Genomic DNA, 15,786 nt, shown 5'->3' with positions numbered 1-15,786 from the left:
GCCCATTTAAGTGACCATTTGTTGGTCCCCTCTTTGAAGGCATCTCAGTCATATAATTTAGTTTTCTTTTAATCTAGTGGTCTTGACTTTGTGGTACCTCAGCAGTATTGCTTAGGCTGACAAAATTTGACACCAATTCAGAGAGCATCGGTGGAATGAAGCCACAGGGACTGTTAATGGATTAACAAGCTTTGGAGTTCACTATGAGAAAAAAAGGCCTCTCAGCAGATTGCAAGCTTAGTCCTCTTTCTACACAGGGAAGACACACAAACTCAGTTTTATCCTTAGATGGTTGATTTTGAACCAAGTGTGGCATTGTAGAGAAATGGAGGGGGCTCTTCAAAGCTGGTGCCAGGGACAGCTGTGATCTTTCTCCAGTGGCAGGCTTTGATGACTTGGCTTCATTAAGGACTATCCTAGGTCCTCTCCCTCAAACCCCAGCTTTTCTCCTAACAGGACAGTGACCTCACTGAGGTTTGTTTGGGTATGTTGGGTCTCCTTAGGTACTATTTAAGACTGTTGGTTAGGGTTGTGAGTCTGGCTAGTTGGCGTATGACGATGGGTACCCCAACAGTACATGTAGCACCCCCCCCCCAACAGACAGTAGATTCAGCTAGAATTTGATCTTGTTAATCATTCCTAGTCTGGTGGAACCCTGTCTCTTGATTGCGGTAAAATACACATGACAAAGATGAACATTCTAACTTTAGGTGTAAATTTCTGTGTATCGGCAGTCATATACAGCTGGCAGCCTGTTAATTGGTGCTGTGTGAAAGATTTGGGTATAAGAAAGGTGGATCAGCAGAATACAATTCCATTCATCAAGAGAGATTAAACCAAGGGACGGAAGCTGGAGTGCAAATTCTGGGTTCACACCATGGTGTGACAACCATCAGTCCCCCAGCCCACCCCCCTTTTTGGTGTGAGTCAAGAGAGTGCCATCTGCCTCAAGGAGGCTGCAAGAACCCAGTGTTACAGTAACTGAGGGAACCTTGGATCAAGTGTAGACCTGCTTAAAGAAATGTTTCCAGATTGATTTGTTAACACATTTTCCCAGTATGGGAAGGAAAGGGTAAGGGATAGGTTTTAGAGAAAATTTCTGTTAAAGAAATTTAACCCCTTGAGTAGACAAAAATCTCTCTTTTTTAAAGGTGAACTTCAGTTTTTAAAATCATAGTGTTCTAAGCAACAACAAATACTGGAGGGCTGTGGGAAAGGGAACCCTCATTCACTGTTGGTGGGAGTGCAACCTGGTGCAGTCCCCGTAGACATCAGTGTGGAAAATTCTCAAAAGCTAAAAATAAGTTTACCATATGGCATGATGATTGTAAAGGTACGATAGTGGCAAGCATATCTTGGTGATAATCAACAGCTCTCTAATTGCTATTCAAACCCACTCAAAAAGAGGATCCTGGAAACCTAACTTACGGCTATTGAAGGAGAACCTACTAAGTTACTAAACCAGCATAATCCCTAACAATCAGTAAACATTCTTATAGATAGGTAAGTCTAGTCTTCACCCCTCAAGAAAATTTCTCTTTGCAACAGATAGAGATCAATACAGAAAACCATAACCAATCAAAATGCAGAATTTGTGGAGCCTGATCCCAGTGGATACAAAACACTCCTGCATCTCAGGCTTAGGGAACATTCCAAAGAGGGGCCAGAAAAATCCTAAGAGGATCAGGGACTTTGCTGTGAGATTGTGTCTCCTAGTAATATCAGATGTTACATCTATAAAGTCTCACTAATATGACCACCCAAACAAGAACTGAACAAGGATGAAAACAAAGGACATGCCCAAGTAGACAGGGAAAAAACCACAAAGCCTTCAACTCTACACAAAAAAACTATACACAACTGTGGAATGGCAGGAGTGAGAGAGATAGGTGGTCTTCCCCAGGAAGACACCAATTTCTTGTCCAGTGCCTAACAGTCTGCCCCGAAAACAGAGGTAACATATGGACCACATGTGTGTGTATACATACATGCATTCAATAACAGAAAAGAGGCCACAAATTTGAAGGAGAGTGGTATGGGGGGTGATGGTTTGGAGGGAAGAAACGAAGGGAGAAATGTAATTAAATTATAATCTTAAAAGATGTAAAGTGAAAAAAAACATTTTTCTACAAGTATGGCATTATTGGAAAATACTAAAAGATATAGAGAAGGAAGACAAAGCTGTAACAGCAGTGAACCATCACATTCTTGTAGATCATCTTTACATTTTCCTCTTTGTGTGAGCATATACACACACTCTCTCTCTCTCTCTCTCTCTCTCTCTCTCTCTCTCTCTCTCTGTGTGTGTGTGTGTGTGTGTGTGTGTGTGTGTGTGTGTGTATGTATGCACTTGTATTGGCATGGCACGTGTATTAAGGTCAGAAGACAACTTGTGGGTAGATCCCAGGAATTAAACTCAGTTGCCAGGCCTGGAGTCAAGTACCTTCACCTGTAGAGCCATCTTCCCAGCCTAGTGTTAAAGTAGGCAAGTAAAGTAGAACGCATGGCTCTAAAGCAGTGTTTTCCAATCCGTGGGTCATGACCCCAGGTCAAATGACCTCTTCACAGGGGTCACCTGTGGGAAAAAATATCTGAAAACAGATATTTACATTACGGTTCATAACAGTAGCAAAATTACAGTCATGATGTAGCAATGAAAACAATCTTATGGTTGGGGGTCAGCACAGCATGAGGAACTGTATTAAAGGGTCACAACATTGGGAAGGGCGAGAACCACTCTAAAGAGATGAAAGCTGTGGATTACTGCAGAGCCCCGCTGCCCTTTGCCTCTTACTCTCTTCCAGAATCCCAGCTGGGAACAGCTGCATGCAGAGCTAACAGTTCTTTTGGAGTTTGGTCCCTCCATATTTTCTCTGTGGATCTGTGTGCAGACAGATGTGCCAGTGAGAAACAATTGGTTGTTTTTTCTCCACACAGATCAGCAGTTCTCAAAGTGTGGGTCCCAACCCTTTTGGGGGTTGCATATCAGATATTCTGTTTGTTTTTTGTTTTTCGAGGCAGGGTTTCTCTGTAGGTTTTGGAGACTTCCTGGAACTCTCTTTGAAGACCAGGATGGCCTGGAACTCACAGAGTTCCCCCTGCCTCTGCCTCCCGAGTCCTGGGATTAAAGGCATGCACCACCAACGCCCAGCTACGTATCAAATATTCTGCATATCAGATATTTACATTGCGATTTTCCTCTTTGTGTGAGCATATACACAAACTAGTAGCAAACTAGTAGCAAAACTAGTTTGACAATAACTAGTAGCAAAATTACAGTTATGAAGAAGAAACAAGATAATTTTATGATTGGGGGTCACCACAACATGAGGAACAGTGTTAGGAAGGTTGAGGACCACTGACATGGGTGCTACTGTATGTAGCATTTTGCAGTTTTAACCTTTTTAGGCGATAATGAAACTGCTTCAGTGTGTTGAACTGTGTAGAGATCAGCTTGGGGATGGGGGACGCCAATACAGATTACTTTGTCCTAGCATTTGAAGGAGAGTCTTTTAGGAAGTAGGGATGTTCAAAGGAAAGCCAGGGACAATAGCTGCTTGATAGATGCTTTCCAGAGTACTGTAAATGGAACTCCGTAGAACTGAGGCCTTTGGTTAAGTTTTACGGAGAGATTTCTGCTTGCAAGAAACCAAAGGAGAGAGGGAGGGAGGAAGAAAGGGGGGGAGGAGAGAGAAGGAGGGAGGGAGGGAGGGAGGCAGGGAGGGAAGGAAGGAAGGAAGGAAACATTGTGGAAGTGCTTTTAGGCCTAGAGCCAAGGAGTTCCGATGAAGTTTTCCCTGGCTTCTCTATGCCTATCCGGGTTATGGTTTCTTTCGGGGGAGGTCCAAGTGTAAATCGTCAAAACCAAAGTGAGCCACTAGGTGTCAGCCTTGCTTCGGGCAACTTGTCTATTCGAGGGCCAGCACCCTCAGGAAGTGGGGCTGGAGGAGAACGCTTTCCTGGTAAATATTTTTGGGTACCAGCCTTCTGGAACTGACCACAGAAATCCCGTGGTGCTTCCGGCTTTCTTTTCAGGAATGCACCCTCATTTGGAGGACACCGGGTGTTCCGGTGATGGCTGTCCCTCCAGCTGCTCTGAGGTGGGCAGTTCCTCGAGGAAGCAGATGTTCCCTCATCCAGGAGCTGGATGCACTCCCACCGGTCTAACCTCAGCTAATTCCAAGTCGGCAACTCTTAGTGTCTCACAGCCAAGCAGCAGAGACTTCACGTTTCCCCTCATTTCCTGAAGTGGAAACACCTGTGCTGTGCAGCAACGGACAGGATCTCCTGTTCTTTGTTCATGAGAGCCGGGATTTCACATTCGCTCAGTGGCAGCGTGAGGGGTCGAGTTTGGGTTTTCACTTGGTTTCTTTACCAAAGTTTTGAAAAATTCAAGTATACAGAAAAGTGAGAAGAATTATCTAGGTGTGATGGTGCATAATTTTAGTCCCAGCACTCAGAAGACAGAGGCAGGTAGATATGTTGAGCATGAGGCCATCTTGGTCTACAAAGCAAGCTCCAGGACAACCAAGGTTATTTATATAGAGAGACTGTCTCAAAAACAAACAGAGACAGGTGGATCTCTGTGAGTTTGAGGCCAACCTGGTCTACAGAGTGAGTTCCAGGACAGCCAGAGCTGTTACACAGAGAAACCTTGTCTCAAAAACAAAAACAAAAACAAAACAAAACAAAAAACAAACAAAAGGAGAGGAAGAGGAGGAGGAGGAGGAGGAGGAGGAGTCTTAAACCGGGTGGTGGTGGCACATGCCTTTAATCCCAGCACTCGGGAGAGGCAGAGGGAGGTGAGTTTGAGGCCTGTTTGCTTTACAAAGAGAGCTCCAGGCCAGTCAGAGTCATAAAGTGAGACCTTGTCTCAAAACAAACTAATGAACAAACAAATAGATACCATTTACAAAGTTTTAAAATACAGGTGGAAATAAGATCACCAATAATCCCCACCCCATTTGCTTCAAAACCAATGTTACAGCATGTGTTCGTTCTTCCAGATTGTTCTCTGTGACCGTATGCACATAAATACAGAGAGGCCAGGCTGTCCTGCTGTAGCAGGGGGGCTCTACTGCATCGACTGTACCCATTTCCACTGAATTGTGGCACCACACGGGTTTCACAGGACAGCATTGCACTTCAGAGGTAATTGTCAAAATGGGCAGAGAAATTTCTTGTATTACAGGGACCTGCATTTGTTTTGTGTTGAAAAGTCTCCAGGTTTGCAAATGTACAAGTTTATGAGAAAAGGGCATTCAGTTTTAGAAACTCACAATACATTTTCAGGTTCACAAGGGGCTTATTTTTTGTTTTTTTTTGGTCTTGTCTTTTTGAGGCAAGGTGTTAGGTAGTCCAAACTGGCTTCATCCTCCCTCTGCCTCTCGGTGGGATTGCAGGAGTACACTTTTGACTTAATTTTCTTCATGTGTATGTGAGTGTGCTGAATGCGTGTATGCCACGTGTATGCAGTTGCCCACTTCAGCCAGGAGAGGGGGTTGGCTCCTCTGGAGCTGGACTTAGAGGCAATTGTGAGCTGCCCAAAATGGATGCTGGGAACAGAGCTCCAGTTCCCTGGAAGAGCAGGAAGTGCTCTCAACTGCTGTGCCATCTCTCTAGCTCCGGGTCTGTCATATTTATTTATTAATTTTAATTAATTATTAATTAGGCTCAGACAAGGTCTCACTATGCCACCTTGGCTAGCCTGGAACTTGCTGTGTCGACCAGGCTAGCTTCAAACACAGAGGTAGATGTACCTGCCTCTGCCTCCTGAGTGACTTGTTTTTAAAAAAGCATTGCTTATGTGAATGGGCAAAACCAGATAACTTTATTTTTTTAAATCTTTATTTTATATGCATTGGTGCTTTGACTACAGGTAATGGACCCCCTGGAACTGGAGTTACAGACAGTTGCGAGCTGCCTAATATGGGTGCAGATCCTCTGGAAGAGCAGTCAGTGCTCTTAACCACTGAACCATTTTTCCAGCCCCTCAGACAATTTTTTAAAATGGATTATCAGATTTCAAAGACTTTGGAGTTTTATTTATTAATGTGAGTTTTATTTTTTTAAGCAACACAAATATATAACTTTACTAAAAAAAAAGTACAAATTAAAACTTGATGGCTCTTGCCTTGAACTATCCTCTGTTGTCTCCAGCATAGATGGCCCTGGGCTGACCCAGCATGCCTTTCCCTGTGAAGGAACTGAGAGCTTTGAAAGCTCTGGGGTGTGCTGGTCTAGTCCACAGACCCCTTTGTGGCCTTTGGTAAGCCTCTTACCTTCTATGAATGCTACTTTTTCCATCTGCAAAACGAAGACTGGATAGAGCACCTCAGATGAAGGCTGCGGGAGGAGCTAGAGCAGCTTGCAATGTGCCCAGGAACCAGCCCTGCACAGGGTCGAGACTAGACCAGGTAGGCACCAGGTCCACAACCGATTCTTCTTCCTGTCCCAAGGACATTTAATTTAATCCATTTAGAAAAGACTTGTTTTTATTATTTTGAAATTGTGTATTTGTTTGTGGCTATATGCATGTGTGCCCAGTGAGGCCAGATCTGTAGGATCCCCTGGAGCTGGAGTTGAAGGTGGATGTGAGCTGCTCAGTGAACCAAACTGAGACCCTCTGAGAGAGCAATATGTGTTCCCAACTGCCATATATTTAAAAGGCTTATTTACTTGATTTTGTGTATGGGTTATTATTATTATTTTCTAAGACAGGGTTTCTCTGTATATTCTTGGCTGTCCTGGAACTAGCTCTTATAGACCAGACTGGCCTCAAACTCACAGAGATCCACCTGCCTCTGCTTTCCGCCTAGTGCTGGGATTAAAGGTGTGTACCGCCACCATCTGGCTATTATTAATATTATTGCTTATTGCTTGCTTTTTGAGACAGGGTCTCTGTTGCCCAGGTGCTCTATGCCCAAGCTATTTTCCTGCCTCAGCTTCTCAGGCACTTGTCCTACAGATGTATCCAGCCATGTCTAGCTTTCTAATTCTAATAATATTTATTTCCCTCCATCATCTAGGGCCTCTGCTCCCCCCCACACATATGATTTTTTTTTCATGATAAATTCTAGACCTGGCTGCTGTCGTCATCTGTTTACTTGTAATACAATCCCTCAGGATGGATGAGTTATAAGGACACCAGGTTTATTCTGTGTCCATTCACCTGGGCTGCTGTGTCTATCTCTGCCTGCCTATGGCTCCGAGAGAGAATGCTCTTTATATTCAGCTGGCGACTGACAGGTTCCAAAAATTGATTTATATCCATGGTTACTGTCACCGTGGTGAACAATGAGAAACAAGAGTCTTTTTTTCCCTTTCACATCAGTCAGAGCCAGAGCCTAAAAACCATCGGGCTGCTGGCTTGTCCTCTCCTAGAGCATGTGTGCATTTATCATCCCCACTCACCACTCTCTCCTAAGGAGCCTGAGGGTTTGAACCACTGGGGACTGGCAGCATGGAAAGGAACCTGAAAGCAGCAAGGCTGGTAACCTGGGAGTGTTTGTCAGTCACTTGGGGGAGGCGCTCCAATAGACTGGTGTTAGTGTCTGTTTATAGTTTTAAAATTGGATCAGTGAGGATGGGCACATCTTTAGCAAACTTCCTTGTGATGAGAACTTCTTTTTCTTCTGGTGGTGGCTTGAGGGGATCAATGAGGATGTTCCTGGATCTGAGAGAGAGAGAGAGAAAGAGAGAGAGAGAGAGAGAGAGAGAGAGAGAGAGAGAGAGAGAGAGAGACCTGGACAAATGTGGACATTTTCCTGGGGATCTGATTTTTCCTATGGCCTTAAGTGGTACAATATTTGTATCTGAACTAAATAATGCATTTGTTAATTGCATCTGTGGACATCAAGTTCTGGTTTATTGCCTGGAAAACTTTGAAATGTATGAGAGCTGAGATTCACAAGGGTTCTTTAAAACTCTGGTCTTTCATGAACAAACTGGTCTCCATAATTTATGGACTTGGAGGGTGCTTCATGTTCCAACCCTATTGGTGATCAGCTGACCACCCCCTCCCCCACCCAAGTTCCAAGAGCATGCTAAAGGCTCTGAGAGGTAAGAAACAAACACAGTGGCATTTCCGTTCATGTTGTCTATGCTTCCTTCTCCATACAAACTTTCACTTCTGCTTTCACATTTGTTCTACAAAGCTCAGCTGGGGAACTGCTGGGCCGGAGTACTGGCCCTGGGCAGGCCTGGCCAAGGACATGCTTCTAGACAAGCTGGAAGACAGCATGCGATTACCTGGAGTTCAGGGACAGTCTTCCATTTCCTTCTCATTCCAGAATCTCTGAGATGTAAAGGCTCTTGGTAGGGTTGGTAGATGCATGAGGGTTGGTGTGGGAAGAGCCCAGATCTGTAGAGAATAATTTGGAAGGTTCTCTGGCTTCTTGAGCATCTCTAAGGGTGGGAGCAGGGGCGGGGGAAAGGGGGACTGGATCTTTCTTTTGAGGGCTGAGCTAGAGCTGTGTGATAAGGAGTTGACTCTCTTCCCCTCCAAGCTCCTGGAGCCTTTGGCCATCATGGGTTGCTACTGTTGATGGCTGAATGGGGCTCTAACAGTTCTCTGTGTCCCTACTCTCTGTCTTCATCATTGCTTATGAGATGTGTTCTGGAAGCTCATCTTTGGGCCTGCAGAATTTCTGATGGGAAACCCATTATCATTCATTGCATGATTCTTTAGAGACAGCGGCCTATCCAGTTGCTTTCAGGGTTCTTTCTTTGTCTTTACTTTTCTGAGCCCTGATTATGGCATGCCCTTTGGATGGATGTGGCTTGCTGACATCCTTCTCTAGGGTGCTGAAGAGAAGTGGATTTTAAGTAGGTGTGGCATTTCCCTTTGTACCTGGCCCCAAGCTTCGGTCCATGTGGGTCAAGTCTCACTTTCTTGCTAACCATCTTACTCAGAGAGTAGCTCTCTTCTGTGTTGGGAAAGGTTCACTGAAGTCCACACCGAAGATGTAATCTGGGTTCACGTGGGTCAGATTGGGTCATCAGTGCAGAGAGCGGGATGTGCCAGGCTCCATGTCAGTGACCACATACTCCTCTCAGTGCCTGAGGCTGTCACAGTGTCACTGATGGAGTTGATCGCTCCACTCAGAAAGCTGTAAGCTTCGACTCAAGCCCACCTCCCTCACCACGGTAATGAAGGCCTTCACTATTTATTTATTTATTTATTTATTTATGTTTTACATTCCAATCCCAGTTCCCCCTCCCTCCTCTGCTCCAACTCTCCCCACTTCCTCCCATCCCCCATCTGCTCCGTAGAGAGGGTAAGGCCTCCCCTGGGAAGTCTACTAAGACTGTCCCATCATCTCGTTGAGGCAGGACCAAGGCACCTCTCCACCCCCACATCCCTGTGTCTAGGCTGGGCATGGTATCTCTCCATATAGAATGGGCTCCATTAAGTCAGTTTGTGCATTAGAGTTAGAGCTTGGACCCGGTGCCCGTGGCCTCATATATTGTCCCAGTCGCACCATTGTTACCAATGTTAAGGGTTGTCTAGTTTGGTCTTATGCAGGTTCCCCATTTGTTAGACTGGAGTCAGTGGTCTCTTACTAGCTTGGGTCAGCTGATTCTTTGGGTTTTACCATCATGGTCTTGATTCCTTTGCTCATATTATCGTTACTCCGATTGTACTCCAGGAGCTTGGCCCAATGGTTAGTTGTTCACCAGTCATTCTTGATCCAGTGGCTCAGAATGGTTTCATCTCTTGATTTCCACCTTCATTCTTTACTTTTGTTCAACTTTCATTTATGTATTAATTATGATTTCATATTAGTATCCCTCCTTTTCATTTCTTCTTCCCACCCATAATTTTCTGATGAACACAATCCTCCTGTCTTCTTCCTTCTCATCACACCTCATCTATTTATTATATCATGTCTATCATATCTATACCACCCTATCCATCTGTCCATCCCATTCTCTCCTATTCTATTCCACAGTCCATTCCATCCCACGCTATCCCCAGCCCTGTGTGAAGCTGAGGGACGCTTCCTCCTTCACACCCTTTCCTGTGGCTGTGGGATGGACGTTGCTCCTCTCTGACACCCCATTTGGAGGGTCTGAAGAAAGGAGAACAGATACATCCCACACACCCCATAGAGACAAGCAGTTATCTTCATAGGCCAGGCTCGGAAGGAAGGGGCTGTGTTTGGGGGCAGGAGTGAGATTTTGGAGACCATGAGTGACAAAGTCAGTCTTGAGGTGGTGCCAGGTGCCACTTGTCTCTGTCTCTCTCTGCCTGAGAAGTGGCATGTGGAAGTGAAGAAGGTCAGCCACTGGAGGTCACCCAGTGTCCGAGGCTCTTAGTTATGAATGGCAGTTTGGAAGCCTATGGAAGGTAAGGGGCTTCATCAGAAACCACAGAGTAAAATCAGTGACAGAATTGGAGTAGAATCCCTCCTGTCCCCTTGTCTGGCACTTGTATATTCTTTTTCATCTGTCCTCAGTTGTCCCTGGTAGGTATCACATGAGACAAAGGCGTGAGGAGACATATCCCACACTTTCTATGCCTCTGCACCATGTGTTTCATGTCCTCTCCAGCCATGGCTGAGAACATCCTGGTTTGTGATGGGAAAAGTCAAGTGAGTCAGAACTCCACAACCCACAGTGTTCAGAGCCCAGGTTGTGCAGGTTGGAGACACAGTCTGTTCTTGGGGACAGCACTGTGTCTAGAGAAGACTTCTCTGGGTTTCATTGTCCCCTTTCCCACTGGAATCAGATCTGTGTCTCTATACAGCCCTGGCTAGCCTGGAACTCTCTATGTGGCCCTGGTTGTCCTGGAACTTTCTTATGAGAGCCTGGATAGTGAGTGATGGCTTCAAGAGATACAAGAGGTGACACAGGCCCCATGATTCATATTATAGCACGTGTGGTTGGCTGGCTGTGCCTGGAGCCAACGGATGAGGGGAGGTTCCTTATGTAGGAAGGGTCTTCAGGTGGAAGGAAGGATGCTGTGCAGTGATACCCCAGAGACAGCCGGGCAGAGCATAGTCCCTAGGCTGAGCATGGCTGTGTGATTCACAGGTTGTCTTACACTGTACTCCAGGTGGTATGCTTGCCATGCAGTAGGGCACATCTTCCTGTCGCTAGACATGGATACTAACCCAGTTCCCAGATTGGCTAAGAGGCTCCTTGGTGACATGTTTGTTGAAGGATTAGCCCTGCCAGTGGTTCTCAACCCGTGGGTTGTGACCCCATTGGGTGTTGCATATCAGATACCCTGCTTTTCAGATGTTTATATTACGATTCATAACAGTAGCAGCATTATAGTTATAAAGTAGCAATGAAAATACTTTTATGTTTGGGGATCACAGCAACATGAGGAACTGTATTAAGCATTAATGGTGGCAGCATTAGGAAGGTTGAGAACCACTGGACTGGGGTCAGCACTGAGTTGTCTGCCACTGACTAGAGTTGTCAGCCTGGGAAGTGACAAGGTATTGATCACTGAGACCTTCTTGAGAGCCTTCCAAGGTAGGAAGGGACAAAGTTCTTCTTGAATGTGGCAGTGAGCTTCAAGATCTTTCTTAATTTATTTCATTCATACAGAAGTTACTGTGAGCCCGGCTTGATGGCATACACCTTTAATCCTAGCATGTGGGAAGAAGGACTATGAGTGTCTCTCTGTGGGTTCAAGGCCAGCCAGGACTATATAGAGAGTTCAGGACAGCCGGGGCTACATTGAGAGTTCCAGGCCAGTCTGGTAACAAAGAAAGTTTCAGGACAGACAGGACTACATAGAGAGTCCCAATATAGCGTGATCTACATAGATAATCCTAGGACAGAGTGGTCTACATGGAGAGTTCTGGGCCAGCTAGGGCTACATAGAAAGATCCTGTCTTTTAAAAAAGAAGGGGTCGGGCGGGGAGGAGCTACTGCGGTGGTGATGCGGGCGGGTACTGTGGAGGTGATGCAGGTCTGCACGGATAGAAAACCTTCTGGGTCTTTCTCGGTTGCTCAGGGGCAGCCTGTGCTCTCTCCATGTCTTCTGTGCCTGCAGAACACCCGGTGGCTCAGGCCACCCTAGGGAAACTTGATGCTCCGGTCCGCAGAGGAGAGTGCTCCCAGAAGACAAAGGGAGCAGAGTGGAAGGGGAGTAGAGCCAGGGGTGCTGTGTGGCCTGCCTTCAAGGTCTGGGACTTTGAAGGATCCTGGCGGGGGTGGGGATGGGGTACGGTCGGTCCAGAGCTCTAGAACTGCCATCCAGACTGGGGTGTGGGATGAGTTTGGGGAGGTAAATACCTGGCTTCCACCTACAGGACACAGAGTCCTTCCTGTTCCGTGCCCATCGGTTCTGGATGTTCAAGGCTCTTTCACTTACAAATTGCATAACTTACCAGGCCTCAGTTTCCCAATGTGTAACATTGGGTTCCTTCATATTTACCTCCCACGGAGACCCCAAATTCAGCCTCATTTAGGGGCATCTGCAGGTTTCTCCCTTAGAGGAGGCCCGCTGGCGCCCTCTGGCGGGACCAGCGCTCTGTGCAGGTAGACCCAGCTCGGCAAGTCACCCTTGGCCTCCCTTGGAGCTTGCAAGCTTCAGGAAGCTGCTCCTTAGAGAGGCCCGAGGGTGGCCCCTAGGCCACCGGGAGCAAAGCTGTTCAGCCGCTAGGCTTCCCGGAGGCAGAGGCGAGGCAGCCTGCTCCAGATTCCCTTGCTTCTGTATTCTTGTGTCTGCCAAGCTGACTCCTCCCTGAGAACTTGAAGGGGCTCGCCTAAATAAAAAAAAAAAAAACAAAAAACAAAAAAACAAAACAACAAACCCTTAGTCTTTGGGCCAGCAGCTCTCTGATAAGCTGTATGAGACCTCTGCTCCTCCTCTGTATGCTTGGGGGTGGGGTTGGTGTTGAGGGTCAGAAGTGGGCAAGGCAAGGGGGCAGAAGCAGTTAGCTGCAGTCTGAGAGGCTGACACCAGTGTGGGGGCTTAGTGAGGAAGCACACACAGGACTAGGGACTTTCTGTGACTGGGAGGAGACCATGGCTTTCTGTTATGTAAATATTTCTGGAGAGATTGACATAGGGCTGACTTCATACTAGATCTAGACAAACCCCATGCTTCCTCCTGGCAGCTATTTAACCCTGACATCAACTCTACTGAGCAAGTACCATTTTATAACCATTTTATAAATGGGGAAACTGAGATTGAGCAAGGTTAAGTTGGCACAAGAGGGGCACAAGACACCAATCAGGGTGGGACCTGGCTCTGCTTGTTGCCTACCCTACTTGGCCTCTGTCTGTGGAGGCAGGCTAGCGAGCAATGGCACGTGGGGCCCAGGACCATGTGTAGAGGCTCACCTGCCTGTGGCTCCTGCCTCACTCTGCTGTACACTTCCTGATGCAGCCACCACACAGTGGAGACCAGCTGGCTCCAGCATGCTCGTGTGGCACCCCCTCCCTCCATTCCCCATGGGCCTAGAAGACAGGTTGGCCACTGGGGCATGGGAGCACCTGGGGGAGCCACAGGAGAAAGGAGACCAAGGGGAAAGACTCAGCTCTGTTTTTCTTCCCCACAGGGACTTGGACTCCTTCAGAGAGCGGTTGCCATGCAGCGGTGTTTATTCAAGAGGAACCTGGCAGAAAGCAGGAGTGTACCCGTCGCAGTGGCCTTGAGCCTGCTTGGACACGAATCCGTGGCCTAGGGTTCCTAAGCTGGGCCAGGGCCAAGGCAGGCCAGGTGGGTGCTGCCCGACCCTGCCTCCCTAGGTGCAGGGACAGCATGGTCTCCAGGGAGCCTAAGGACCCTGGATTCCGCCACTGACAGGGGTTTGGCCTCTGGATGGAGAGGTGAGAGATGATGGTGTTCACTGAACGGTTTGGACCGGGGTATGAGCTTCTGAAGTCCTTGGAAGGAGGGACAGACCCTGACCTGGAGCAAGCACAAAGCGTGTCGAGAGGGAAAAGGAGAGCTGTGGACTTTAGGAGGTCCTTGCCCCTCTCTGGGTTTTGCTAAATGAGGCCAGGCTGTCTGACTAGGAATCACAGAAGCAGGGGTGCCCTGGGTTTGTTCCCTTCCCCAGGGTCGTGACCTTAGGCAGTGGCTGGTTCTTCTCTGGGCTAGATTCCCTGGGGGTATTGAGAATGATGGTGCCAGCAGGGGTGGGGACAGTGCTGAGCTTGGGGACCAGGGCACCAGGTTACAGTGAGGGTTTTGGAACGATTCTGTTCCAGGTTTGAATTCTAACACCAGATGCAATCTGCTGGATATATGGGGTTTGGCTTGGCCCTTCTGAGCCTCAGTTTCCTTGCATGTTAAGCCTCTCCTGACCCTGCTTTTGAGAATGGCGATGGGAGTGGGGGGATGGGACTTAGCTAGGTCATGGACAGGATGAAACTTCTAATTTTGATGCCATCATAAGAGTGGCAATCAGCTCATTTCTTGCTGGATTCATCTTGGTCTCTCAACAAGACCCACATCGGTAGGGGATCTGGAAGGGTGATTTGTTTATTTTTCTTTTGTCTTTTTTTGAGGCAGGGGCTCATGTAGTCCAGGCTGGCCTAAAAATTTCTATGAAATTTCTGAGCATGGATGACCTTGAACTTGTGGTGTCCCTGTCTCTACCTCCAGAGTGCTGTGAACACAGGTGTGTGCCACTCTGCCTGACTCTGGGAAGGCTGGGTCTTTCTCAGAAAGGAGAGGGTTAACAGGGCTTCCATCTGTTCCAGCATCAGTGAGGCCACCATAGGCCATACAGGCACCTGGCTCCAGGCGGGAAAGCAACAGGCCCATAGTGGGGACGTCTTGAGTTAGGCAGGTCCTATGCTGTTTGCACAGCTGGCTGAAGCTCAGTCCGGGAGCAGCAGATTTGAAACAGGGAGAATGAGGTGGAGGATAAAGGACATGGACCTGGGATCTAGAGAAACCTGCCTCTGAAGCAGCAATAGCCCACCCATCATTCCCCAGGGCCACCGTCATTGTAGATAGAGAGATATAGCTTATGATCCACAAGCAGTAACAAAGTGAATGCTGATGGGGCTACTGCCTGTGTCAAGACAGACATCACAGATCCCAGAACCATGAAACCTTTTCCTTGTCACAGCTACCTCCTTCCCAGGGCTCATTACTCTGCTAGTTTCTCCTTGTTTTACTACAAAGCCCCACTACCCACATATGCACTCCAGAGGACCCAAGGACGCGGGTCACTCTTGCCTTCCTCCTAGTGCTTTGTGGACAGTGCCATAGCCCATCGTCTTTTGGCTTCCCAATGGCTTCCTCCACTAAACGCGTTGCTATGGTCATCCTTGGTACTGGATCCTGTGATCATTTGTTTTCACTGCTCTGACATGTGAATGGTGCACATTGGGATTGCTTCCAGATTCGGTTTTGAGCCACCTCTCAGGTGGCTGTGAACACTCTCCCACTTGTCCCCTGGATTGTAGGCACAGGATTGCCTGTGGGTAGACAGACACCCAGGACTGGAGTTGCTGGCATGGTGTGCATACGTCTTGAGCTTTGGTAGAGAAAGCCAGCCAGAGTCCAGGTGAAGGCCCATGTGCAACTTGCTCGCAGCCAGCATGGGTTCCCACCACTCTCCACTCATGCCAGCATTGGGTACCTCTTCTCATCTTAATGTAGAGCAGTGGCCATACCACATTTCTAGCGTTTCCATGGTCACCAGGGGGATGTGCATCTAGCTTTTCTTCTTCCCCATTTTTCCTCTGCCTGGAGGTCCTGCTTTCCTCCACTCTGCTGTCTTAGCCCCACCCTGTGTGCAGCTGTGGGCTGATGTTTTCCTCCCCACCTGCTCTTCCATCCTGGAGGGCCAATCACCAGCC

The sequence above is a fragment of the Cricetulus griseus genome, chromosome 7 (genome assembly GCF_003668045.3).
Source record: "Cricetulus griseus strain 17A/GY chromosome 7, alternate assembly CriGri-PICRH-1.0, whole genome shotgun sequence".
Classification (NCBI taxonomy): Eukaryota; Metazoa; Chordata; class Mammalia; order Rodentia; family Cricetidae; genus Cricetulus; species Cricetulus griseus.
The sequence above is the reverse complement of the archived record's forward strand: the minus strand, read 5'-3'. Positions refer to the sequence as shown.